Raw genomic sequence first — 24,735 nt, forward strand, 5'->3', positions numbered from 1 at the left:
GTCCCAGAGGCAGGCTGGTTCCCAGCCGACCCACACACTGGAGCCGATCAGGACCTGCACAGAGCCACCCTTCCTGTCTCCACCCCCCACCCCAGCTCTCCCGGGAGCTGATCACACCATCCAAGGTGCTTCCTGGTCTCTTCCACACTCATTCGGCTCAGGGAGAGACAGGGGTCTCCCGGAGTAACACGAAGTCCAGCTCTCTGACCTCCCAACTCCCCAAGTTGGTGAGTATTGGATTCGCCACTGGACACTAAACCTCCTTCCCACTCCACTTCCTACCAAATCCTCAGGGCTCTCGGCCAAGTCCAAAACGTGGTCTCCATTCAGCCCTGGTATGAGCTGAATAATGAGATGGTCCCACAATGCTCACAGGCAAATGGCTTTATTATTGTAACGTGCTGACACTCAGCGTTTTAAAGAAACTGTATCATCACCCTGTAAGTCAGACAGGGAAAGACAAATATCATGTGATTTCATTTACACGTGGACTCCAAAGAACAAAATCAACAGAACAGAAACGATTCAAAGATAAGGAGAACAGACCGACCACTGACAGAGGGGAGGGGGGTGGGTGAAAAAGGGGAGGGGCTTCAGTACCAGGTGGTGGTCACAGAACAGTCAGGGGACGTCAAGTGCAGCACAGGGAACAGAGTCAACCCTATTGTAACAACTACGCCCGGGGCCAGGTGGGCACTGGAGATGCTGGGGGCACTCTGTGAGTACAGGACTGTCTGACCACTGTGCGGGGCATCTGAAACTAACACAGAATAATAGTGAATGTACATTGTATTTGAAAAATGAAAATAAAAAATTTAAAAGAACTGACATTACCAGCCTGATAGCTTTCACTAAGTCCTCAGATAATAATTCTTAAAAATTCATTTAGCTCTGGGAGTCTTGGAGCTAAAAAGACCCTCCGACTTATAGCTACCCTACATTAATAGGTACACAAACCCTCTCTCCAGCCTCGGTCTGCAGGGAACTCACGACATGGGAAGGCAGCTGATCTCTGGTTGGGTTCAGCTAAGTCGGGTCCAACAGAAACTCCTGTCAGCCCCCGATGCTGGGGACCAGGAGGTGCCTCAGCCACCTCTCTCCCCTCAGGGGTCTCAGTCCTGCGGAGGAGACCGTGCACCCCAACAGGAAGGGGCAGTCCTGCAGAGGAGACCGTGCACCCCAGCAGGAAGGGGCGGTCCTACAGAGGACACCGTGCACCCCAGCAGGAAGGGGCGGTCCTGCGGAGGAGACCGTGCACCCCAGCAGGAGGGGACGGTCCTGCAGAGGAGACTGTGCACCCCAGCAGGAAGGGGCGGTCCTGCAGAGGAGACCGTGGACCCCAGCAGGAAGGGATGGTCCTGCAGAGGAGACTCGGTCCTGCAGAGGAGACTCGGTCCTGCAGAGGAGACCGTGGACCCCAGCAGGAAGGGGCGGTCCTGCAGAGGAGACCGTGGACCCCAGCAGGAAGGGACGGTCCTGCAGAGGAGACCGTGCGCCCCAACAGGAAGGGGCGGTCCTGCAGAGGAGACCGTGGACCCCAACAGGAAGGGGCGGTCCTGCAGAGGAGACCCTGCGCCCCAACAGGAAGGGGCGGTCCTGCAGAGGAGACCGTGGACCCCAGCAGGAAGGGATGGTCCTGCAGAGGAGACCGTGGACCCCAGCAGGAAGGGGCGGTCCTGCAGAGGAGACCGTGGACCCCAGCAGGAAGGGGCGGTCCTGCAGAGGAGACCGTGGACCCCAGCAGGAAGGGACGGTCCTGCAGAGGAGACCGTGCGCCCCAGCAGGAAGGGACGGTCCTGCAGAGGAGACCGTGGACCCCAACAGGAAGGGACGGTCCTGCAGAGGAGACCGTGCACCCCAACAGGAAGGGACGGTCCTGCAGAGGAGACCGTGGACCCCAGCAGGAAGGGGCGGTCCTGCAGAGGAGACCGTGCACCCCAACAGGAAGGGGCGGTCCTGCAGAGGAGACCGTGGACCCCAGCAGGAAGGGGCGGTCCTGCAGAGGAGACCGTGCACCCCAACAGGAAGGGGCGGTCCTGCAGAGGAAACCGTGCACCCCAACAGGAAGGGGCGGTCCTGCGGAGGAGACCCTGCGCCCCAACAGGAAGGGGCGGTCCTGCGGAGGAGACCCTGCGCCCCAACAGGAAGGGGCGGTCCTGCAGAGGAGACCGTGGACCCCAACAGGAAGGGGCGGTCCTGCAGAGGAGACCCTGCGCCCCAACAGGAAGGGGGGGTCCTGCAGAGGAGACGGTGCGCCCCAACAGGAAGGGACGCGGCGCGGCAGGGATTACCCGCTCACGCGGCAGTGCGAGAGGCCGAGCTCCCGCGCAGGATTGCAAACCCCACTGCAGCACCCGGGATGGACGTGGGGCAGCCTGCAGGCCACGCTCACTCGAATCTGAGCACTCCTCCCGGAGGACGGGCCCCAAGGGTGTCTGTGTACACTCGCACACTCAGAGCGGGCGGGGCCCAGGGCAACCAGCAGCCCTGAGAGGATGTCCACGGCGGTGGGTGGAAGGTGCACGGCGGGGTTGGCATCACTGTTGAAATATTATGCTTCTAGAACCTTCATATAATGTTACTGGGTGTGTGTGTGGGGGGGTTGTGGTTTTGCTGAAATGAGCTAACGTATGTGAGGACACTGTCCGGCAAAGAGGAGCACACCCTTCAGAACATGTTTGCTGGGTTAGAACGGCACACGTGCTAGAGCAGGAGACACGCACACTGTCCCTCAAACTGTCACCGAGCTCTCAGCTGCTGCACCCTGCTTCTCCAACCGGGCACTGCTGTGCAGCTGTGCACCTGTGTCCCTGCACACTGCTCTCTGCTCAGTGAGGGCGGTACCCAGGGAAAGATGCGGGATGAGAGCGATGAGGGAGAACGGGGGTTTCCAGCGGGCAGGAGCCAACGCAGGGCAAGGCTGGGTGCAGTGGGAAGGCGGTGGGCACATGACACACTGCTCCCAGACTCGGGTTTGAGGCACGCTTCACGGCGGCGGTGAACACCATGGCTGAGTGTGGCAGTGTGGGGGACCGCAGTACACAGACCTCACCAGCAGGACAGGCCTTCTCCCAGCCTCTTTCATCTAAGGAAACCCTCCTGACCAGAGGAGCAACCCAGCTCCCTACCCCCTAACTATGAAAGACCACTGGGGAGTGACAAGACACATGGTCAACCTCCCAGATCCACCAGCTCCGACTGGCATACCCCAGTGCCAGGGAGCTTACCACAAGGACAGGACAGCTGTGCTCTTCTGGTCCAGGGATGCTTAGGTGCTTAGCTCACGCCCCACCCCAGTAATCAGGGCACTGGTGTGGAGGAAAGCTGGGGACATAATGGGTCCCAGCTCTGGGCTGCCTTGGCATTCCCTCTGCACCATGGGGCAGGGGCATGGCTAAAACCATGAGGGCTGTGGCGTGGTCAGCAGGAATGGGGTGAGCCAGGCGGGGTGAGCTGGTCAGAGCAGTGGCTGGAAGGGCAGGCAGCCCTGACCCCCTTTCAGCATCCTTCAGAGAGGGCAGCAGCTCTGGTCATAAGACCCAAAATTACTTGATGTTTGCAAACTGTGCAGGAGCTAGAATCCCTGACAGAGGAAGGTGCCAGTCCTCCTCCTGGCCCCTCCACTGCAGGGACATCTGTGGGGGACACTGGGTCCTCCATTCCCCAGGCAGTAACTCCCGGGGAATGGTTGGACTGTGGGGCAGCTGAACACAGTCAGATGCTGTGTGACCTTGGGTCCGTCCCCGCCTCTCTCAGGCCTCAGTTTCCCTATCTCTAACAGGGCAGGGGCTGCAGGAGACTCCCTGCGGGCTGTGCTCATCCTGTCTTGCTTCCTGGGTGGCCCAGGACTGCTCCTCTTCTCTCCTTCCCAACCCAACTGGAAGGCTCTGGCCACACATGGGTTAACAGGCTTGGCCACTTTGCCAGCCCAGCTGAGAAGCCAGGCATAATGTCGGGTGCAGGGAAAGGTGACCAGGGGGCCACGACTGTGTCACTTCACTTCAGAGTTGCTCTGAGGGGTGAGACAGGCCAGCACGGGCACTCCCTGGTGGGGACTGACCCCAGAGTGGAGCAGTGGCTCAGCAAAGTGCACAACCAGACTCTTGCTTCTCCTGCAGCACAAGGGCCCACCCCAACCAAGCGTGGAGTGTGCCCAGGGAACAAGCTGACCAGGCAGAGCGGCCTGCTCTCCCTGGGAACCTCGTTCTGTGGACAGACGCAGGAGAGGGGACACTGTGCTGTCTGCTTGGTTTGCTTCAGGGACAGATCAGCGGTGATGACAGTTGACAGCTTGGCAATTTAAAGTGACAACTGCCTGGCAGAAACACAGAGCAGGGCTTTCCCCAGAGCTGGGTGGGGGGGGGAGAGCCCTGACTCACTTCTGCCAGCCCATCACCGCCCAAGAACAGCCAGCTCTGGGCAGGGGAGGGGTTTCCCATAGTCGAAGCCCCTGGCGGGGGAGGATCTCAACTCAAGGCTGGCAGGTGAGACATCCCAGGCACCTGAAGTAGCCCTCACTCAGACCACCCTGCCTCCCGCCCGTTAGCACAGGGTGGGGAGATGCCACGGAAGTTTCAGCCCAGCACCATTTCCTAAACCGATTTCGCCTGGTAGGGGTCTGACCCGGAGCGCCCCCCCCCCACAAGCTGAGTACCAACCTCTGGCCCACCTGAGCAGGAGGAGGGACTGCCCAAGGTCACACAGGGGTTCAGGGTTGGTCTGACTCGGATCATGCTCTCCCAGCCCAGACGAAGCTCCGAGTCCCTCCCTGCAGCGTCTAACCCGGCTCCCTGCGAATTCCTGAGATGCCTCCACGTCCTGCCCGCAGGATCCAGCCCCGGGAGGGGCGGCGGGATTTCTCCGCGGGGAGGCGGACGCAGGGGGAGCGGACACAGCGCGCGCACGGGGGGGGGGGTGTGTGTGTTCGCCCTCTGGGTCTTCCCTCCCCGGGAGGCAGTCAGCTGCGTGGACACGGAGACGGAACCCGACCCCCTCCCCGGGACCGCGTTTCCAGCGCCCGTAGGCTGCACACGGCCGCGGAGCCCCAGTGCGGGAGCCGCGGAATCTGCGTCCCAGGGCCGGCGTAGCCCCGACCCCGTCTCGGCCTCTGAGCCCTGACTGCGGCCTTGACACCTCCCGGCGACGCGCCTGCGACCCCTCCCCGCCCGGCGGCCGAGAGTGGCCCGCGTCCCCGCACCGCCCGCACCGCGCCGCCGGCCCACCTCCTTCCTCGCGGTTCGCCTGCAGCCACCGAGGTCGCGCAGTCCCCGCGCCGGGCGCGCCCCAGCGCGTCGGGCCGGCCGAGGGGGCCCGGGGGCTCGGCTGCCCAGCCCACGCCCGGCCCTCCCGCCCACTCCGCCGCTGCGCGCGTCCCCTCGGCCGTGGCCGCGCAGCGTCCTGCCTCGGTTTACCCCTACAGCGGGGGGCGGGGCGGGAGGTCGGCGCCGCCCCGCGGTGGACGTCAGCCGGGCCCGCGCAGTCTGCGGCCAGGGCGCGCACAACCCCGGCGCGCGGAGGCAGCCCCGCGGCCTCGACATCCCCTCGGGCTCTCCGGGATCCCGAACAGCACCGAGCAACCGAGGCCGCAGGCCGAACCCCCGGCTCCCAGCCCGCGGACGGGACACTGAGGCCGGGGCGGGCGGTGCGCGCGCGTGCACCTGTCGGTCCCACGGGTCCTCTCCAGGACGCGCGCGCACCGCACCGCACCGCGCCAACGGCTCCTTGTGCCGCAGCGAGCACTGACTCAGCACCCCCGGGGCCGGGCCGCAGTTCTGGGTCCTGGGTCCCGGGACCCTGGTCCTAGGCGGCAGCGCGCTCAGAGACCGGCCGGGGCGGAGGAGGCGGAGACGGAGGCGGCGGGCTGCCGGGGGGCAGGGTGCGCAAGGACCGGCGTGTACCTAGTGCGGAGCCGAGGACGGGGATGCGTACTGCCGGGTGGGCGGGTGGGCGGGGGGCTGGGGCCTCCACCGCCGCGGCTCCCCTTCGTCCGCAGCGGGGCCGCCGACCGGGCGGACCCGGAGCTCCGGTCGCTGGGTTGTGTGCGGCGCGCCCCCGGGCGGCCGGAGCGGGCACGGCAGAGGCCAGAGGAGCGCTGCAGTGGCCCTGCGGAGAGGACACTGGGCAAGTGATGTCATCAATCAAGAGGCGGGAGTCCCCGTGGGCCTTGGCGCGGAGGGGCCGTGTGACCTTGGGCTTTAGGGAAGGGGGCAGCTCGATTTTCAGCTCTGATAGCTCCTGACCCTGGACATCCGGGACAGGTCGGAGTGGACGGTGGATCTAGTAATGGACTTAATTTAGGCTTATTTCATTGACTGAGGTAGAAACTGTGATAGCAATTCCACAGACGAGGGCACTGTAACACAGAGGGGAGTCTCCCGCTCGGCACACGCAGCTGGGACTCGAACACACGCCTGTGAGGCTGCAGAGCCCGAGGGCGGTCTGACCACCGCAGGCCCCGGTCTTGAAGCAGTTATGAAGCACCTGAGATGCTGCTGGAAGATGCAAGGCTCTGGAAAGAAAAAGGGATGTCCAGCCCCGGGACAGGTCTTCCTCACCTGCGGGTGAGAAGAGTGAGCGGTCCTGCTGGTGCTCACACCAGACCTGACCGCAGTTGCCATGGGCTTTGGCAGCCAGAGTCCCCACCCCACACCCCCGTGTTGTAGCTTTTGTTTTGGAGAACTATAAATATTATAATTTCAAAAATATTTTTTAAAAGAGAACTTAGAAGAAAAAAAGATGCTTGTAGTTTTTTAATAATCAAAAATGTTCCACTAGACAAATTTGAAGAAATATTCTACTAGGACAAGCCACATCCCTTTGTGAACTTGGCTGCTGGGAGGTGGGTGAGGGAATTTAGACCAAACAGCAAGGGTTTCGAGTCTGTTCAGCCTGGGGGAGTCCCACCGTGGAGCTCAGCCTCACTGCTCTCATCCGTGAAACAGAACTCGTCATAGAACCCCCTTGCCTCCCTCTAGCTGTGGTGAGGACCCTCTGTGATGTGTAAGGAGGTTGTGTAACATGCACTGTGGAGATATGTTTATTCCCAGAAGTCATGAAGGAAAATATTCATTTAACTAGGTAACAGTCAAAATTCCTAAATGGAATGAAAATGACACAAACAATTTTAAAAGCAAACGGTAAACTTAAGAAATGTCTACAGCACCGAAGTTAGTTGAGGAAAAGAAGCAGAAAGTTAATTTTCCTGATAAATAAGGAGCTCTTTCAAAGCAATAGGAAAAAGATGACTAATCCATTAGAAAAAAGGGCAGAGTATATGAACAAGCAGTTCATGGAAAGATTCGATCTCACTTGTACTTAAATGCACATCCAAGAAATACAAATCAGAGCACCACACGCTTGCCATTTACAAAAAAAAAACAAAAAAACCTTCCAAGTTGGCAGAAATGAGCGAGTTTGATAATACTTCAGCTGTTGAAGGTGAGAAGACACGAGTACACTCAAAGGCACTGTTAGGTGAGGCGCGAGATGGTTCAGGCTTTCCTTAAGGTGATGGGGCATGACCACAGAGCATGTTGACATGTGTCAAAGTCCAGAGACGGTCCACACAGCGTCCGACGGGAGAGTCAAGCCAACCGAGGAAACCCCTCTGGGGTCGGACAACAGGGGAGAAGGAACCTCGTGTGACACAAGCACGCACAGGACTCAACTCGGTCCCAGGACAGGAAGGTCTCTGAAATGTGTTTGTTGTGAGAAATGCAGGAAACGGAAGACTGCATATGTTATGACCTTTGTGCACTTCCTCACCCCCAGCACGTACACACACACCCAAACCGGCTGTGGTTGGCCGCCGCCTTTGAGAGGACCTGGGGTGTGCGGGATGCGTATGAGAGGGGCTTCCGCTTCTCATTTCACGCTTTCCTGAGGATTAGTTCTTTTTTTTTAATGTTTACTTTACTGATTTCAGAGACAGAGAAAGGGAAATGGAGACAGGAACTTCAATCTGTTCCTGTAGGTGCCCTGACTGGGGATCGAACCTGCAACCTCTGCGCTTTGGGATGATGCTCTAACCAACTGAGCTATCCAGCCAGGGCAACTGGTTCATTTTTTAAAAGTCACTAGTTACTATCTAGTGTAGGGTCAATTAAATCTTCTTCATATACATTTTAAATATTAAGTAATGGCCCTGGCTGGGTAGCAGGGGGCCCCCATTTTTGGATTTGTGGGAACAGAGTCAAAGGGTCATTGGTCTGGGGGACGCTGGCTTGCAGAACTCCTAAGATCCCTCCTGACTTGCCAATATCTTGTCTCTTTTTCCTTCTTCATAGCAGAGCCCCCCCTGGAAACACCTGGTTCACATTTCCTCCCCAGGTTACCCGTGGCAACGGTCCCATCATCTGGGTGAAAGGTCTGTCTTGTGGAGCTGGGACAGATTACAGGGCACTGGGCACCCACGTGGGGCTGAGGTGTCGGCGGGGGGGGGGGGGAAGCAAAGCCTCATGTTGGGAAATGGAGCCACTCAGCCCACCCAGAGGTCTCAGTCCTGCTGCTTTCCCCTCGACAGGAAGCTCTCCATTCACACGGCCATTCTGGTTTATCTCTCCACACCCCCCCACCACCAGTCATCACCTAGAACCTTCTGTGGCTCCCCACTGCCCACCAATCCACGTAGACCCACTTTAGCTACACACTCAAGGGTCTGCACGTTCTGGCCTCAGTTTACCTATCTAGTTCTTCCCCCTTGTCCATGCTTGTCCTGTCCTGCATTTTTCAAAATACAGATTCATCACCTTCCTTCCCTGCTCAGAACCCTCAGCGGCTACCCGAGACCAGGAGGGTGAAGTCTAAGCCGCTCAGGCTGGCGTTCAGAACTGGCGTCTGCCTCCCGGCCTGGCGACACCCACAGTGGCGTTTCTCAAACTGAAGAACCGGTGATCCTCTAAGAGTACGGTTTGTAAAGCTCATCAGATACCAAAGTTAAACACCACTACACCAGAGGATCCCACGATCACTGCGTGTTCACAGACCCAACAGGAAGGACAGCGGAGACAGGCAGCAGAGCGGTTTCAGAGACTCATCCAGACAACCCACCTGCTCCTGTCAAAGTGGGGCTCCTGTCATCCTCCTGGAAAGACCGTTCACAACACTGTCTAATGTCAAGTGGACAAATGGTCTCTCATGCCAAGACAAGTCCCTGGAGAAGAGTTTCTTTATCCAATATCACTGGGTCAGCGGGCCGTTCACTTGTAAAAGGACACATTTGGACTTCTGTTTCCCATCATCCACGGAAGTTAACGCAAAACCATCAAAGGCCGAAACGTAAGAGTTAAAACAGCGTAACTCTTGGCAGAAAACACAGGAGTAAATCTTTGGGTCACCTCAATGATTTCTTAGTTATGACATAAAACGTCCAAGCAAAGCAGTAAAAGAGAAAATTGACATGTTGGACTTTATCAGAATTCAAAACTTCTGCACTTCAAAAAGACACCAGTAAGAAAGTGAAAAGGTGAGCTACATCCTGGGAGAAAATATTTGTAAAACATAGGAGCAAAAAAGGACTCGCCTTTAGAATATAAACAGGAACCATATGACTCAATAATAAGAGATCATCAACAACAACAACAACAAAGAGATCAACACAATTAAAAAAATGGGCAAAAGGTCTGAATAGACATTTCACCAAAGGAGATATATGAATAGCCGACAAGCACAGGAAAAGAGGCTCAACATTGCTGTCCATCAGGGCAATGCAAAGCAGAACCCAGTGAGATACCACTTCACACGCACTAGGACGGCGAGAACCAAAGAGACAAGGAACGGCAAGTGTGGGTGAAAATGTGGAGAAATTGGAGCCTCATCCATCGCTGGTGAGAATGTAAATTAGTGCAATTGCTGCGGGAACAGTTCAGTGTGTTTTAAAAAGTTAAACATAGACTTTCTACAAGACTGTGACTCTACTGTTAGGTATTAGTCAAGAGAAATGGAGCCATATGTCCACAGAAAAGCTTACGTGTAACTATGCACAGCAGTATTGTTCCTAGTAGCCAATATGTCCACCAACTAGGGGAACAACCGAAATGTCCATTAACTGGGGACAACAGATAACAAAATGTGGTCTAGTCCATGATGGAACATGACTCAGCAACACAGAGGAATGAGGTCCTGACACGCGCTACCAAGGGACATGCCTTGGAAGCATTGTGCCGAGTGGCAGAGCCGGTCACAAGGGTCCTATACTGTGTAATTCCATTTATATGAAATGCTCAGAAATGCAAACATATAAAGAGGGAAAGTAGATGTGTTTGTTGGGGGGGTGCAAGAGAGTGACAGAAAATAAGGGTTTCTTTTTCATGGATAGAACTAATTTAAAATGGTGGTGATGGCAGCTGGCCGTGGTACCCTGAGACTTGCAGAGTGGCCTCAGACCCAGTACTGGCACCCAACCTGACTCTCTATCAGCAGGGGGAACACCACTTGTCCCTGCCTGGCAATTCACTGGGAACCCAGTTCTTACAACTAGCACCTTGTGTGCATCAGGGGCTGTTCCAGTGACTGAGCCTCAGGAGTCGGCCGGCAGAGGCAGATGGGGGTGATTCGGGTCTTTCTTTACTGGCCCCTGGGCTTGGTGCTGATGAAAGCAGGTCTCCCTGTACAACCTGGCTCCTCCCGCATGCACCAAGGCCTAGCAGAGGCCACCACACATGCGAATGGCTTGGTGGCTCCAGACAGTGGCCGAGGTGCCATTCACAGGCAGTTTTTAACTTTGACCTGCCCTGGAGACCCCCCCAAAGGGTCCCGGGACCAACACACCCAGTGGCAGGGTTTCAACCACAGCAGTGCACGGCCCACTGTTCCCACTAGCGGCACATCCAAAGGCAGATCTTGGCAGCCACCAGACTCTCCAGGGGTGCGTCCATCTCAGGGGGTCAGCCCCTACACAGCAGCTTGTACGCTGTGATTGGAGACGATAGTCAGCCAGCCTGAGGGTCAACACCACACACGGGGGGGGTGGGGGACACAACCACCAGGGCTCAAGTACAACAGAAGCACCCAGCACAGGGATCAGGGAGACCGTGCCACTGAGCAGCAAAGGACATCTTCTACACAAGGCCACTCCACCAAGACAGCAAATCTAATACCCAGAGACAGGAACAGAGAGGCAGCCAAAGTGGGGAGACAGAGCACGCCCCAAACAGAAGAACAGGAGATAAAGAACTCAATGACAAGGAGGCAAGCAATTCAGCAGAGACAGAGCTCAAAACACGGGTTATAATTATGCGCAGAGAACGTGGGGAGAACTTCAACAGCATGGAAAAGAACCGGTTATAAATGAAGAATATAGTATCTGAAATGAAGAATACATTAGAAGGCATCAACGGTACATTAGGTGAAGCAGAGGACTGAATCAGCAATTGGAAAGACAAGGTAAGTAGAAAAGACCCAAACAGAGCAGAAAAAAAAAAAAAATTAAAAAAAATGAGGACAGTTTGCCTGACCTGTGGTGGCGCAGTGGATAAAGCGCCGACCTGGAACGCTGAGGTCGCCGGTTCGAAACCCTGGGCTTGCTCAGTCAAGGCACATATGGGAGTTGATGCTTCCTGCTCCTCCCCCCCCCTCCCCTTCTCTAAAATGAATAAATAAAACCTTTAAAAAAAAATGAGGACAGTTTGAGGGACTTCTGGAACAAGATCAAGCATAACAACAGCTGTAGCACAGGGGAACCAGAGGAGAAGGGCGGGAGCAAGGGATCCAGAACTTATCTGAAGAAATAATGATGAAGCCTGACCAGGCAGTGGCGCAGTGGATAGAGCCTTGGCCTGGAACTGTGAGGACCCAGGTTCGAAACCCCAAGGTCGCCAGTTTGAGCACAGGCTCATCCGGCTTGAGCGTGGGCTCACCAGCTTGAATGTGGGGTCACTGGCTTAAACATGGCATCATAGACATGACTCAGCGGTTGCTGGCTTGAGCCCAGAGGTCGCTGGCTTGAAGTCCAAGGTCGCTGGCTTGAGCAAGGTATCACTGGCTCAGCTGGAGCCCCCGGTCAAGGCACGTAGGAGACAGCAATCAATGAACAACTGAGGTGCCACAACAATGAGTTGATGCTTGTTACCTCTCTCTCTTCCTGTCTGTCTGTCCCAGTCTGTCCCCCCCTTGCTAAAATAATAATAATAATAATAATAATAATGATGATGATGATGATGGAAAACTTCCCTAACCTGGTGAAGGAAAAAGACTCACAAGTTCAACTAGTGTAGAGAGTCCCAAACAAGATGGACCCAAAGAGACCCACACCAAGACACATCATCATTAAAACAGCAGAGGTTTAAGATGAAGAGAGAGTCTTAAAAGCAGCGAGAGAAAGACAGTTACCTACAAAGGAACTCCCATAAGATTATCAGCTGATTTCTAAACACAAACTGTGCAGTCCAGGAGAGAGTGGCACAAAATAGTCAACATTATGAAAAGCAAGGACCTACAACCAAGATTACTCAGCAAAGCCATGATTTAGAATAGAAGGAGAAATAAAGAGCTTCTCAGAGAAAAAAGCTAAAGGAACACAGAACAGTGTTACACAACACGGTAAAGGGTCTTTAAGAAGAAGAAACAACAAAGGAACATAATTATAGAGAATAAAATGGCAATAAGTATTTTAAATACATATAAAATAAATATATATATGTACCTATTAACAATCACTTTAAGTGTAATGGATTAAATGCTCCAATCAAAGACAAAGGGTGGCTGCATGGATAAGAAAACATGACCCGCCTGACCTGTGGTGGCACAGTGGATAAAGTGTCAACCTGGAAACACTGAGGTTGCCGGTTCAAAACCCTGAGCTTGCCTGGTCAAGGCACATATGGGAGTTGATGCTTTCTGCTCCTCCCCCCTTCTCTCTCTCTCTCTCTCCCCTCTCTATAATGAATAAATAAAAAATCTTAAAAAAAAAAAAAAAAAAAGAAAACATGACCCATAGATATGCTGTCTACAAGTAAAGATCTATTTCAGATCGAAAAACATATACAGACTGAAAGAGATGAAAAACTAAAAGCATTTCCCTTAAAATCAAGAACAAGACAGTGATGCCCATTTTCTCCACTTTGAAGTCCCAGCCACAGCAGTGAGACAGGAAGAAGAAAAAACTAAGAAAGCAATCTCATTTACAATTGTATGAAAATAATACCCACAAATAAACTTAACAAAGGTGGTAAAATAAAAGATCTGTACCTGGAAAACGATGACATATTGAAGAAAAAAACTGAAGAAGATACAAATTAGTGGAAGCATATACTTTGTTCATGGATAGGAAGGACTAATATCATTAAAATGTCCATACTACCCAAAGCAATCTATAGACAGATTCAACACAATTTCTATCAAAATACCAATGGTGTATTTCACAGAATTAGAACAAGTAATCCAAAAATTTGTTTGGAAACACAAAAGACTCAAAATAGTGACAGCAATTTTAAAAAAGACCAGAGTGAGAGATATCACACTACCTGATATCAAACAATACTCCAAGGCCACAGTCATCAAACAAGCATGGTCCTAGCACAAAAACAAAACACAGATCAATGGAAACAAGTAGAGTCCAGAAATAAATCCCTGTCTATACAGTCCATTAATCCGTGACAAAGGAAGCAAGAACAAACAATGAGGTAAAAATGTAAAGAATGGTGTTGCAAGAGTTGAATGGATCCATGCCAAAAAATGAAACTAGACCACCTTCTTACACCATATACAAGAATAAACTCAAAATGAATTAAAGACACAAATGGAAGGCCTGAAGCCATAAAACTCCTAGGAGAAAACATAGGCAAGCAAACTCCTTAACACTGACTGCTCTCAGCAACTTATTTTTCTGAGAGGTCTCCTTGGATAAGGGAAAGAAAAAAAAAAATAAACAAATGAGACTACATATCAAACTAAAAAGGTTTTGCATAGCAAAGCAAACCATCCACAAAACAGAAAGACAGTCTACCACATGGAAAGAGATATTTACCAAAGATACATTCAATACTGGGTTCATATCCAAAATTTATAAATAACTCAGATAACTCAATACCAAAAAACCCGAATGATTCAATTAAAAGTGTGCAGAGGACCAGAATAGACACTTCTCCAAAAAGGTCTTCCCGACGGCCAGGAGACCTATGAAACAATGCTCAACGTCCTAACAATCACAGAAATGCAAATTAAAACCACAGTGAGATGTCACCTCACACCCCTCAGAATGACTGCCATCAACAAACCAACAAACAAGGGCTCTCGAGGGTGCGGAGAAAAGGGAACCCTTGGGCACTGGTGGTGAGAAAGCAGGCTGGTGCAATCACTACGAACAACAGGGTGGGGGTTCCTCAAAAAACAGAAAATGGAACTGACGTATGACCCAGCAATTCTACTTTGAGTGTTTATCAGAAAAAACCCAAAGCACTAATTCAAAAGGATACATTCACCCCACGGTCAACGCAACATCATTTACAATAGACAAGAAATGGAAGCATTTGGCTCCGGCAGGTGCTGTCTCCACATGAGAGTTTGTGGGTTCGATCCCCAGTCAGGGCACATACAAGAAACAACCAGTGACGGAATGAATAAGAAAAGCAAGAAAAGTCAACGTTTCTGGTAGTGACATACTAGTCATCGTGAAACTATATACTTAGAATGAGTGAATTTTATGGCAGATAAATTGTGCCTTAATAAAGCTTTAAGAAAACACATGATGACTAGACATAATGCAAGATCCTAGCCTGGGGTAAATACCTGACATAAAGGACTTTATTGGGACAACTGGTAAAATCTGACCAGAAATTGTGTATCAATTCTAGTATCGTGGCGATGTTGAACTTCCTGAGTTTGGCTGTTGGACACGGCTATATAACAGAATGTTCGTCCTCTCGAGAAACAGGGGCTGAAGTACTGCTGCAGGGGGCACCCACCTCTCAGAGAAGAAAGGAGACAGCAGAGTCGGGTGAAACGTCATTGGTGGCGAATCTGGGTGAAGGTCCCATGGGAGGTTTGTTTTGTATTAGTCTTGCGAGTCTTACTGAAGACTGAAATTACTATGAAGTAACTTACAGCCTGACCTGGGGTGGCACAGTAGATAAAGGGTGGACCTGGAATGGTGAAGTCACCGGGTTTGAAATCTCGGGCTTGACCGCTCAAGGCACATACAGGAAGCAACCATGAGTGAATGCTTCCCACTCCTCCCCTCCCTTCTCTCTCTCTCTCAAATCAATAAATAAAATCTTTAAAATAAAATAACTCTTTCAACTCTTTTTTTTTTTTTTTTTGTATTTTTCTGAAGCTGGAAACGGGGAGGCAGTCAGACAGACTCCCACATGCGCCTGACTGGGATCCACCCGGCATGCCCACCAGGGGGCGATGCTCTGCCCCTCCCGGGCGTCGCTCTGTTGAGACCAGAGCCACTCTAGCGCCTGGGGCAGAGGCCAAGGAGCCATCCTCAGCGCCTGGGCCATCTTTGCTCCAATGGAGCCTTGGCTGCGGGAGGGGAAGAGAGAGACAGAGAGGAAGGAGAGGGGGAGGGGTGGAGAAGCAGATGGGCGCTTCTCCTGTGTGCCCTGGCCGGGAATCGAACCCAGGACTCCTGCACACCAGGCCGACGCTCTACCACTGAACCAACCGGCCAGAGCCTCTTTCAACTCTTCAAGAATCCATACATTAAAAAAAAAAGCCATGGACCCCACAAGGAGAAAAAGCACAATTTAGTTGTGAACACAGCTCCCCCTCATCTCGTGTGCGTGGGACCCCCAGAGAGAAGAGAGCCAGGTGCCAGAGGGCAGGGCTGGGACACAGGGCTTTGTGCCCACAGCGTTCATTTATTCAGCCAGCAAACACTGACCGGGGGCTCACATGTGCAAGGGCTCAGCTGAGCCAGAAATACGACAGGACGGAGCCTGGGTCCACCTCCCACCGGACACGTTGTCCTGTTGGAACCATCTCCGTCCCCTCGGGTCACAGAGAAGTCAAGCTCTGTCCTCACACAGCAAAGGGGGTCCCAGCGTCCGTCTCTGGGCCCACAGCCTGGAGGGGACAGGCAGAGCCGCTGGGCCCCTGGGATCCGCGGAGCTCAGAGCTCAAGCAGCAGAGTGGGCTGTGCATGCGGAGGGCTCCCTCTCACCCAGAGACCAGTGGACGCTACCAGAGGGCTGGCCCCAGGAGACCCCGTGAGGCGGCCTCCGGGCCCCCACAGCTCCCCCCACCCCACCCCAGCCCCTTGGGTTCAGAGCTTCCTGCTCCTGGAGGCTGCAGAGACCCCCAGCCGGAGCCCTGAACCATCTTAGGGAACCGCGTCCCATATGCGCACCCGACATGACAGACAGACCAAACAATGACCACGTTTCACACATGAACCTCTTTCCAACCAAAACAGATGCTGCTGCCATGAATAGAATTCACAGATTTCAAGCTCATCTGAAATGGGTTCCTGGTGGCTTTTCACAGTTTTCTGTCCACGGGTATTAACCCTCGAGTGTGTGGCGGGTGTCGCTGGGGAAACTTCTCGGGGATGTTGGTGATGATGAGGCACCTTTCTGGGGAGCTGGAACAGGTGCAGCAGGCACTCCTGGACCTGTCTGCGTGAGGGCAGGGTGGGTCCCCTGGCCCCGTTCACACCCTGGCACCACGTAGCAGCCGGCTTGCCCCCAGCGCGGGCACTGTCTGAGACGGGGTGCAGTCTCTCGGTCCCAGCAGCCTGCGCAGGCCTGGGTGACCGTGAAGGTGGGTGGCTGCATGGGAGGGGGGCTCGGGCCAGCTGACCCTTGGCTCCTCACAGCTTAGCTGGGAGGCCACTGAGCACTCAGAACACGGTCAATGCAAATGGAGAACTGAATTTTTAAATGAGATATTGTTATTTAATTTTAACTAGCTAAAATTTAAATACCCCTACTTGCAGTGGCTTCATCTGGGCAGTGCTACTGTTTGGCCTGGTGGGACACAGGAGGGAGCAGCAGTGGAGGGGGGCTGCTGGTTTAGACCCCCACTCACTCTCAGCTGAGGCTCGGGGTCCCCTACCTCTGCTGCACGCCCCCCATTCTGCTGGCCTCCTGCTGACACGGCCTCCACCAAGTCACTCCCACCGTGGACCTCTTCCTCACCCTGTGGATGTCTTCCTCACCCTGTGGACGTCTTCCTCGCCCTGTGGACGTCTTCCTCGCCCTGTGGATGTCTGTCTCCCCTGTGGACGTCTTCCTCACCCCGTGGACGTCTTCCTCACCCCGTGGACGTCTTCCTCACCCCGTGGACGTCTTCCTCACCCCGTGGACCTCTTCTTCACCCTGTGGACCTCTTCCTCACCCTGTGGACGTCTGTCTCCCCTGTGGACGTCTTCCTCACCCCGTGGACGTCTTCCTCACCCCGTGGATGTCTTCCTCACCCCGTGGACGTCTTCTTCACCCTGTGGACCTCTTCCTCACCCTGTGGACGTCTGTCTCCCCTGTGGACGTCTTCCTCACCCTGTGGACCTCTTCCTCACCCCGTGGACGTCTTCCTCACCCCGTGGACGTCTTCCTCACCCCGTGGACGTCTTCCTCACCCCGTGGACCTCTTCCTCACCCTGTGGACGTCTGTCTCCCCTGTGGACGTCTTCCTCACCCCGTGGACGTCTTCCTCACCCCGTGGACGTCTTCCCCACCCCGTGGACGTCTTCCTCGCCCTGTGGACGTCTGTCTCCCCTGTGGACGTCTTCCTCACCCCGTGGACGTCTTCCTCACCCCGTGGACCTCTTCCTCACCCTGTGGACGTCTTCCTCACCCTGTGGACGTCTGTCTCCCCTGGCACCAATGTCCGCGCCGATAAGGGAGGACCTTGGTCTGACATCCTCACTGCCCTGCACAGTGCTGGGCACACCGCAGGCGCACACTAGGTATCAGCTCGGTTTAATGGATAACCCTGACACACTCCCCGGGCAGGAAGGGGGGCCATGGATGAGAGGGGCTGTCCACCTCTGTAGTGGGAATGTCATACAGCCAGAGAATCCCCTCCCATGGGCTGGGTGTTCGGGCAATCCTCTCAGTGACCCCCGAGGTGATGACCCGTAAGCCATCACCCAGGTAAAGTAACAGAGGCCCAGAGAAGGGAAGTGAACTGCCCAAGGCCACACAGCTCTCTGGCCACCTACAGCCATTCACGCCTTCTAAGAGTTCACCACACACAGGCAGGAATCGTAAGAGGGTCCAGGCACGGGGCTGGACACTTTCCAAGTTAGTTCATTTGTCCCCTCGGTGAGGGAATTAGGGGTCCATTTTGCAGAAGTAAAACTGAGGCCCAGCTCATCCCTGTGACTTGCCCCAGTCGTACGACAAGGCACCAGCCTGTCCAGGACTGGTGCTCAGGCCCCCAGGTCCCCCCCTCATGTGGTGACAGGCTACGCTCTCACTGCCTCAGTTTCCCCCCTCTGACGTGATGTAATGTCATCAGGGAGGTGGGACTCTCGCCTGGGAAGTCCTGGGGTGGAAGAGGAAGTTAGAAGTGGCTGCTTCCCCATCCAGCCCACCCCCACCAGGCCCTGGGCCAGGTGGGTGGTACTTCCCTGCGAGCACTTCCTCTAGAAATCCCCTCAGAAACGCCCGTGCCTGTGGCCTGAGCATCAGTCCAGCTGCAGGCCCAGGAGCCTCACGTTTCACACCCTCTTCCTGAGAGCACCCGTCAGAAACCAGCAGGTGCAATAACTGTGATGTGTATATGTTTGTGTGTGCACAGTGTCCGTGTATATGTCCACACTGCTGCGTGTGTGCACATGTGTATACATTACTAATCTGCTCACAAATACCTTTATCTCCATCAGAAAACAACGGAAGCCCGGCTGACCGTGTGTTGCGGAAGGGGCTGCAGGGTGTCCCTGCCCTGCCTCCCGGGGCCCTTCCTCTCCACAGGGGTGGCCCCAGCCGCCCGCCCGTCCTCTGCCTCAGTCTCCCCCCTGCCGCCTCCCGGGCCCTTCCTCTCCACAGGGGTGGCCCCAGCCGCCCGCTCCGCCCTCTGCCTCAGTCTCCGGAGGCACCCTCTTCAGACCCAGATCTGATGGACAAAGGGCACGAGGGCAGGTGGCTAAGGGCCTGGGCTTTGGGGTCAAGCAGATTTGGAGTCTGAGGCCATCTGCTAATGGTGTGTGTGACCTTGAGCCTCCGTTTCCTCCCTGCAGGAATGAAATCATCAGAACGCCACCTGGTGGGACTGACACGGGGCGACGCAGGTCGAGTCACCCAGCGCCGGCCGGGTGTGTCTCGTCCACTCACAGGGCTGGGCGCGCCTGCCACGCCCACTTCCCTCTGGGGCCCGTGTGTCTCGTCCACTCACAGGGCTGGGCGCGCCTGCCACGCCCACTTCCCTCTGGGGTCCGCGTGTCTCGTCCACTCACAGGGCTGGGCGCGCCTGCCACGCCCACTTCCCTCTGGGGTCCGCGTGTCTCGTCCACTCACAGGGCTGGACGCGCCTGCCACGCCCACTTCCCTCTGGGGTCCGCGTGTCTCGTCCACTCACAGGGCTGGGCGCACCTGCCACGCCCACTTCCCTCTGGGGCCCGCGTGTCTCGTCCACTCACAGGGCTGGGCGCGCCTGCCACGCCCACGTCCCTCTGGGGAACCCCTCCTCCACTCCCAGTCCGTCCCTAACTGCCCCCTCATCCAAGTTATTAATCCGGGGGACGGGCACGTGACCAAAGCCGAAACAGACCGCTGGGCGCCGGTCCCGAAAGTTCTGCTGAGACCGTTTCTCCGGGATTATTAGCTGGAAGTCTGGTGAGCGTAAGGCACCTGGCGCTGCTCCGGGGACTGATGTCACGAGCACGAAGGTCGAGACAGGACGCGGGTGTCTGGAGGGACAGCTCAGCCCCTGAACCAGACAGACTGTCCCGTCCACCTCAGAGACAGAAGGCGCAGTTACCTTCAGCCTCAGCTGAACCCAGGCTGGGTGTCCTGCCTCCCCCTCCTCCCTCCCTTTCTCTCTCTCTCTCTCTCTCTCATTATCACTTGCAACTAGAAAAGTACTAGTTAATACAGCCTCCCTGCTCACCCCCCGGATGGCGCCTCTGTGTCCACAGCGTCCAGCACGCGGCTCTGGGCCCCTCTACCTGCCTTCATTTGGGGCTTCAAGCCTGGCTGGCCCCACGCCACCCTAGTCTACAGTGTCCCCCGAACACAGCCGGGGACGTAACCCCAGGCTCCGGCAAAGTCCCCCCACTCTCTCCACGGGGCTGGTTCCTACTCACAGCCCGGACCCAGCTCAGATGCTGCCTACCCCGAGACCTCTCCTTAAACGTCACTCCACCACCCTGAGGGCCGAGGGTGGCCGCCCCTCTAATTAGAGTGCCACCACACTCTAATTGCATCCCTGGGGGAAATCTCTAGTTTCTTCTTTTTCCTCTTCAAAAATCATTGTCTCACTGTATCAGCTGAGCACCGAACATCTTGGATTGGATTTGGGATTTGACCAATTACAATGTGGTTTTAACTCCCCAAGGGCATTTCCTGGACCCCAGGCTCGTGGGGCACACAGGGCTCAACGGGCTGGTACTTGCCCTCGGGGGCTTACAATCTGAACCAAAACTATTTCCCATTTGGCTCATGTCCAGGATTGCAAAGATGACAGGTGTTAAAATGTTATAATCAAACCAAGAACATTAATTTTACTCGGGGATAATAATCACTGACTTTTATCACTTGAATACAGGATGTGCATGCATGTTATTTAATCCTTGCCCTGTGAAATACTATCCCCACTTTACAGACGAGGAAACTGAGGGGAGGCACCCCCAAGGGGGTGCTGTGGTCTGACCTCCACCTCCCTGCTCCACCCCCTGCTGTCCTTCTAATGGCAGATCCCAGCAGTGAATAGACACACTGCTCGGGGCAGCCTGGAAATGGTTTAACAGCACTTAAGGCCCTGGCCGGTTAGCTTAGCGGTAAAGTGTCAACCCAGCGAGTGGAAGTCCCGGGTTCAATTCCCAGTCAGGGCACACAAGAGAAGCAACCATCTGCTTCTCCACCTTTCCCCTTCCCCTTCTCTTTCTCTCTCCTCTGCTCCCATAGCCATGGCTCGAATGGTTCGAGCAAGTTTGCCCTGGGAGCTGAGGATGGCTCCATAGCCTCACCTCAGGTGCTAAAAATAGTTCAATTGCCAAGCAACAGAGTATTGGCCTCAGATGGGCAGAGCATTGCCCTGTAAGGGGCTTTCCAGGTGGATCCTGGTCAGGGAGCATGTGAGAGTCTGTCTGTCTGCCTTCCCGCCTCTCACTTAATAAAAAAAAAAATACCACTTAAAGCTCAGAGCCCAGCTGGGTGTGTCCGGCTGCTCAGGAGCAGGTGGTGTGCACCCCACTTCTGTACGGGGGTCTCCGGCTTCCGGGCTCAAGCTCAGGCTCAGCCTCGGGCGATGACAAGCCTGCTTTGCAGCCACTGGCTTTCAGATTTGCTGCGTGTGTTCCTGGCTGCCACTGTGACCAGAGCCTGGTGGTCAGTCTGCTGGGAAGGTGTTTCAACACATCGCTGTTGCGAATACGGTGACTTCCGCATGCACCCCACCCATGGCTGGCCTCACAGCAGCCTCTGGAGGGCAGATCGGAAGCCGCTGAACCTGGCCAGTGGTGAGTCCCTGATCCTAGCCGCTGGATCTGGCCAGTGGTGAGTCCCCGATCCTAAGTTTATGAGGAAATAAATACCCCTGAGAGACTCCTTCAGAAAAGGCCTGTTCCAGCAGTTCACTCTCTGCAGAGCAGACCTCCAGGGGCCTCTGTGTGGATGGACTGCGGCGTCATAAGCAAAGTTCCGTGCACACAGTAGGTGCTCACGACTCGCTCCCTTCTCGCCCTCCCTGCCCTGCGGCTGGGCCATCTCTCATGCCCACGCGGCCCCTGGCTAACTGGAGTCACCAGGGGCTCTCCGGACGGACCAGAGGAGCCTGTGCTGCCTGAGCTCAGACAGGGGTCCTGGGAGCTGTCACACATGAAGCCGAGTACCCCCTCCTCCCACCCCAGTTCCTGGGGGCCCCTTCCTTACTACTGGAGTCCAACCCGCTACTGATGGAAAAACAGAGGCCACGTGACAGGGAAGCCGGGAGACCTCTCACTCCCGCCCCTGCCCCCAAGACAGAGGCCACAAGATGCACAGAGGGGCTTGGAGTCCCTCCAGATTCAAACCCCAGACCCCCAACCCACACCCGCTGTGGGACATCGCACGGACACCCTAAAACACCTCCCCACAAGCTACCATGGTAGCCACGCTTCTTCTCGGGTTGTTGTGAGGGTTCGATGGAGAAGCAGGACTCAGTGGGAATCTCCCTGAAGACAGGTGGCCCCAGGTCTCCCATCCCGTCAAAGGGGACTTCCCAACGGAGTGCACCCAAGAGCCTCACCCAATCTCTCACTCTGTGTCCAAAGCTGCCCAGCCACTGGGGGACCCTCCCCCAAGTCCCTCCCGGCCTCGGGGTCTGCACGTCTTCAAGGCGCTACTCTGGGTCATGTCAGAGAGAAGCTGAGGTTGTCGGGGGTCACGGGGGCTCCGGGGTACACCGCACACGTGGGGAAGTGGCCCTGGGAACTCCCAGGCAGAGACCTGTCCGAGCCGGCGTCCTCTCTGCACCCAGTCCATCCTGGTGGACTGACAGAGGCTGGCCGGCCGGCCCTGGAGCCCGGGGAAGCCTTCTGCTCCCTCTGCCCGAACCCTGTGTGCTCAAAGCCGGTGCTCCGGCCAGTAGGGGTCGCAGTCCAGGGTCAAACTGCCAACCACAGCCCCAGGGCCCTGGCTATGGCAGGACCTCTGTGGGCCTCAGTTCACTCAGCTGTGAGATGGGGTTGTCAAGAGTCCATCTTTCTTAGGGTGGTTGTGAGGTCCTAGGCAAAGAACCAACCAGGGCCAGGGGCTGGTCTGACACCCAGGGGCGTGAAGGAGCGTCCCTCAGGCCACTGCAGCTGCCCTTCTCGGCAGCCGCGGGGAAAGACCAGAGGTTCCTGGGCCTGTGTGCCATCCGGTAGTTAGAAAAGGTCACAGAAAACGACAGTTCCGAGAAATCGCGAAACCCAGACAAGAGCCCGGACACCCGGACACCCTGACTGCAGGAAGCTGCCCTGACAACCAGCAGCCCCTCGCAGGTCCCTCAGGCGGCCGAGACCCCCTCCCTGCCCGAGACCAGGTGGCAGGTACTCACAGTGTCACAGGGGACGGGGTGGAGGTCTTCCTGGAGCCCCAGCACCCTGCCTCCCCTCCGCGGCCCCTGGGGACGAGCTGTGGGCCCTCCCCACTGCCGGGCCTGACGTCTGACTTCCTCTCGGCTCAGCCAGGCCAGCATCCAGGAAACCACACCCCGGGGAGAGGGTGCCGGGCACCCTGGGGCCCCTGCCCGCCCTCCCTCTGGGTCCCGGACACTGCCCAGGGCCTCCTCCAAGGTCGGGCCAGTCCAAATGGCCTCAGCAGGCAGGCCCCAGGGCTCTGGTCAATAAATAATACAGCTCCGTCCCTGGCTGTCCCTCGCGGCCGATCGTGTTTCGGGCCACTCCGGTTTCCCGAGGCCTCTTTGTTCAGGGCCCCAGGCCACACGGGGTCTCTGGCCGAGCGGTGCCGACACTCTCACTGAGGGCCAGCCTGACTGAGCCCTCGGGACAAAAGCAGCAGAAAGGCTGCCCTACTTACTCTGAAAGCAGCTCTGGCCCAAACGGGGTTCGGGGAGACAGGGCGGGGCCGGCAGCCTGGGCTCAGGGGCCTCGTGCATTCAGCTCCCCACCCCCGGCCTCCCCGGAGCCCTCTCCTCACTGCCCCTGCCAGGTTCAGTCCCACCACGGAGGACAGGGCGGGCCCCTCCTCCAGGAAGCCTCCGCTCTGAGTTCCCCTCCAGTCTGCCTGACTGCCAGCCCGTCTCCTTTGGGTATCAATCACCACCTCTCTCACAGTGGCCATGCCTCCTGACTGTCTCTCCATCCCCCAGTCTCTGCCCCTCCCTCTCCACAGTCTGATTTCCTCACAGCTCCCTGAGCAATTGTTTTAAAAGAGAATGCACATCATGTCATCATCCTGCACGATCCCTCCCTGTCTCCCCCGCCTCCAGGACACTGTGCCAACTGCACATTCCTTTCCAGCCCTGCCAAGCCTTCCCACGTTCTCCGGGCACCTCCTGCCCCAGGGCCTTTGCACCTGCAGGTCGCCTGGCCTGGCGCGTCCTCCCCAGGGTGGCTGGGATCACACCTTCCTGTGACTCTCAACTCAACGCCACCTTCTCTGACAGGCCTGTTTTTGCTTTTTATTATTATTATTATTTATTAAAAGGCTGTTTTATTGAGATATAACTCACATTCCATAAAATTCACCCCATTTAACATGTACGATTCCAGGATTTCAGTGAATTCGGAGTTGTGTAAACACCACCACCATTTAGAACACTTTGGTCATCCCCAACAGGAACGTTGTGCCAATCAAGGGGTCCCTGTCGTCCCCCATGCCTGGCCCTGGGCAACCGCCAGCCGCTGTCTCTGCGGCCCACTCCCTGTGCGCACCCCCAGGTCTTTTGTGGCCGGCTTGTTCCACTCAGCACAATGCTTTCACGGTCTATCCGTGTCACAGCACACATCAGCACTTCGTGCCTCTTCATAACTGCATGCCATTCCCAGCACACGGGGGCCACACTCAGTCTGCCCGCTCTGTCAGCTGTGAGGGTGGGAGGACAGCCCCTCCTGCCGCTAGTTCACCCCCCACCCCCACCCCAGTTTTATTTCCTTATTTTTTTTTTTTTTGTATTTTTCTGAAGTTGGAAATGGGGAGGCAGTCAGACAGA

General features: G+C 55.7%; 1 protein-coding gene across 10 annotated transcripts in view; it reads right to left on the reverse strand.

The window, feature by feature from the left end:
* IQSEC1 (IQ motif and Sec7 domain ArfGEF 1) overlaps window positions 1–24,735 on the reverse strand; it is a 274,380-nt gene that overhangs the window by 85,727 nt on the left and 163,918 nt on the right. Inside the window, exon 1 of one of the 10 annotated variants that reach the window (XM_066347186.1) lies at window positions 23,119–23,234. The exons of 7 other annotated variants lie outside the window; for them this stretch is intronic. The gene's annotated coding sequence lies outside the window, so the exon portion shown is untranslated. Of the gene's footprint in view, window positions 1–5,222; window positions 5,389–5,897; window positions 6,026–23,118; window positions 23,235–24,735 lie in introns of those variants that run through there. 2 more of the 10 variants (XM_066347185.1, XM_066347184.1) reach the window with 2 other exon arrangements.

Source organism: Saccopteryx leptura, chromosome 8, assembly GCF_036850995.1.
Source record: "Saccopteryx leptura isolate mSacLep1 chromosome 8, mSacLep1_pri_phased_curated, whole genome shotgun sequence".
Taxonomy (NCBI): Eukaryota; Metazoa; Chordata; class Mammalia; order Chiroptera; family Emballonuridae; genus Saccopteryx; species Saccopteryx leptura.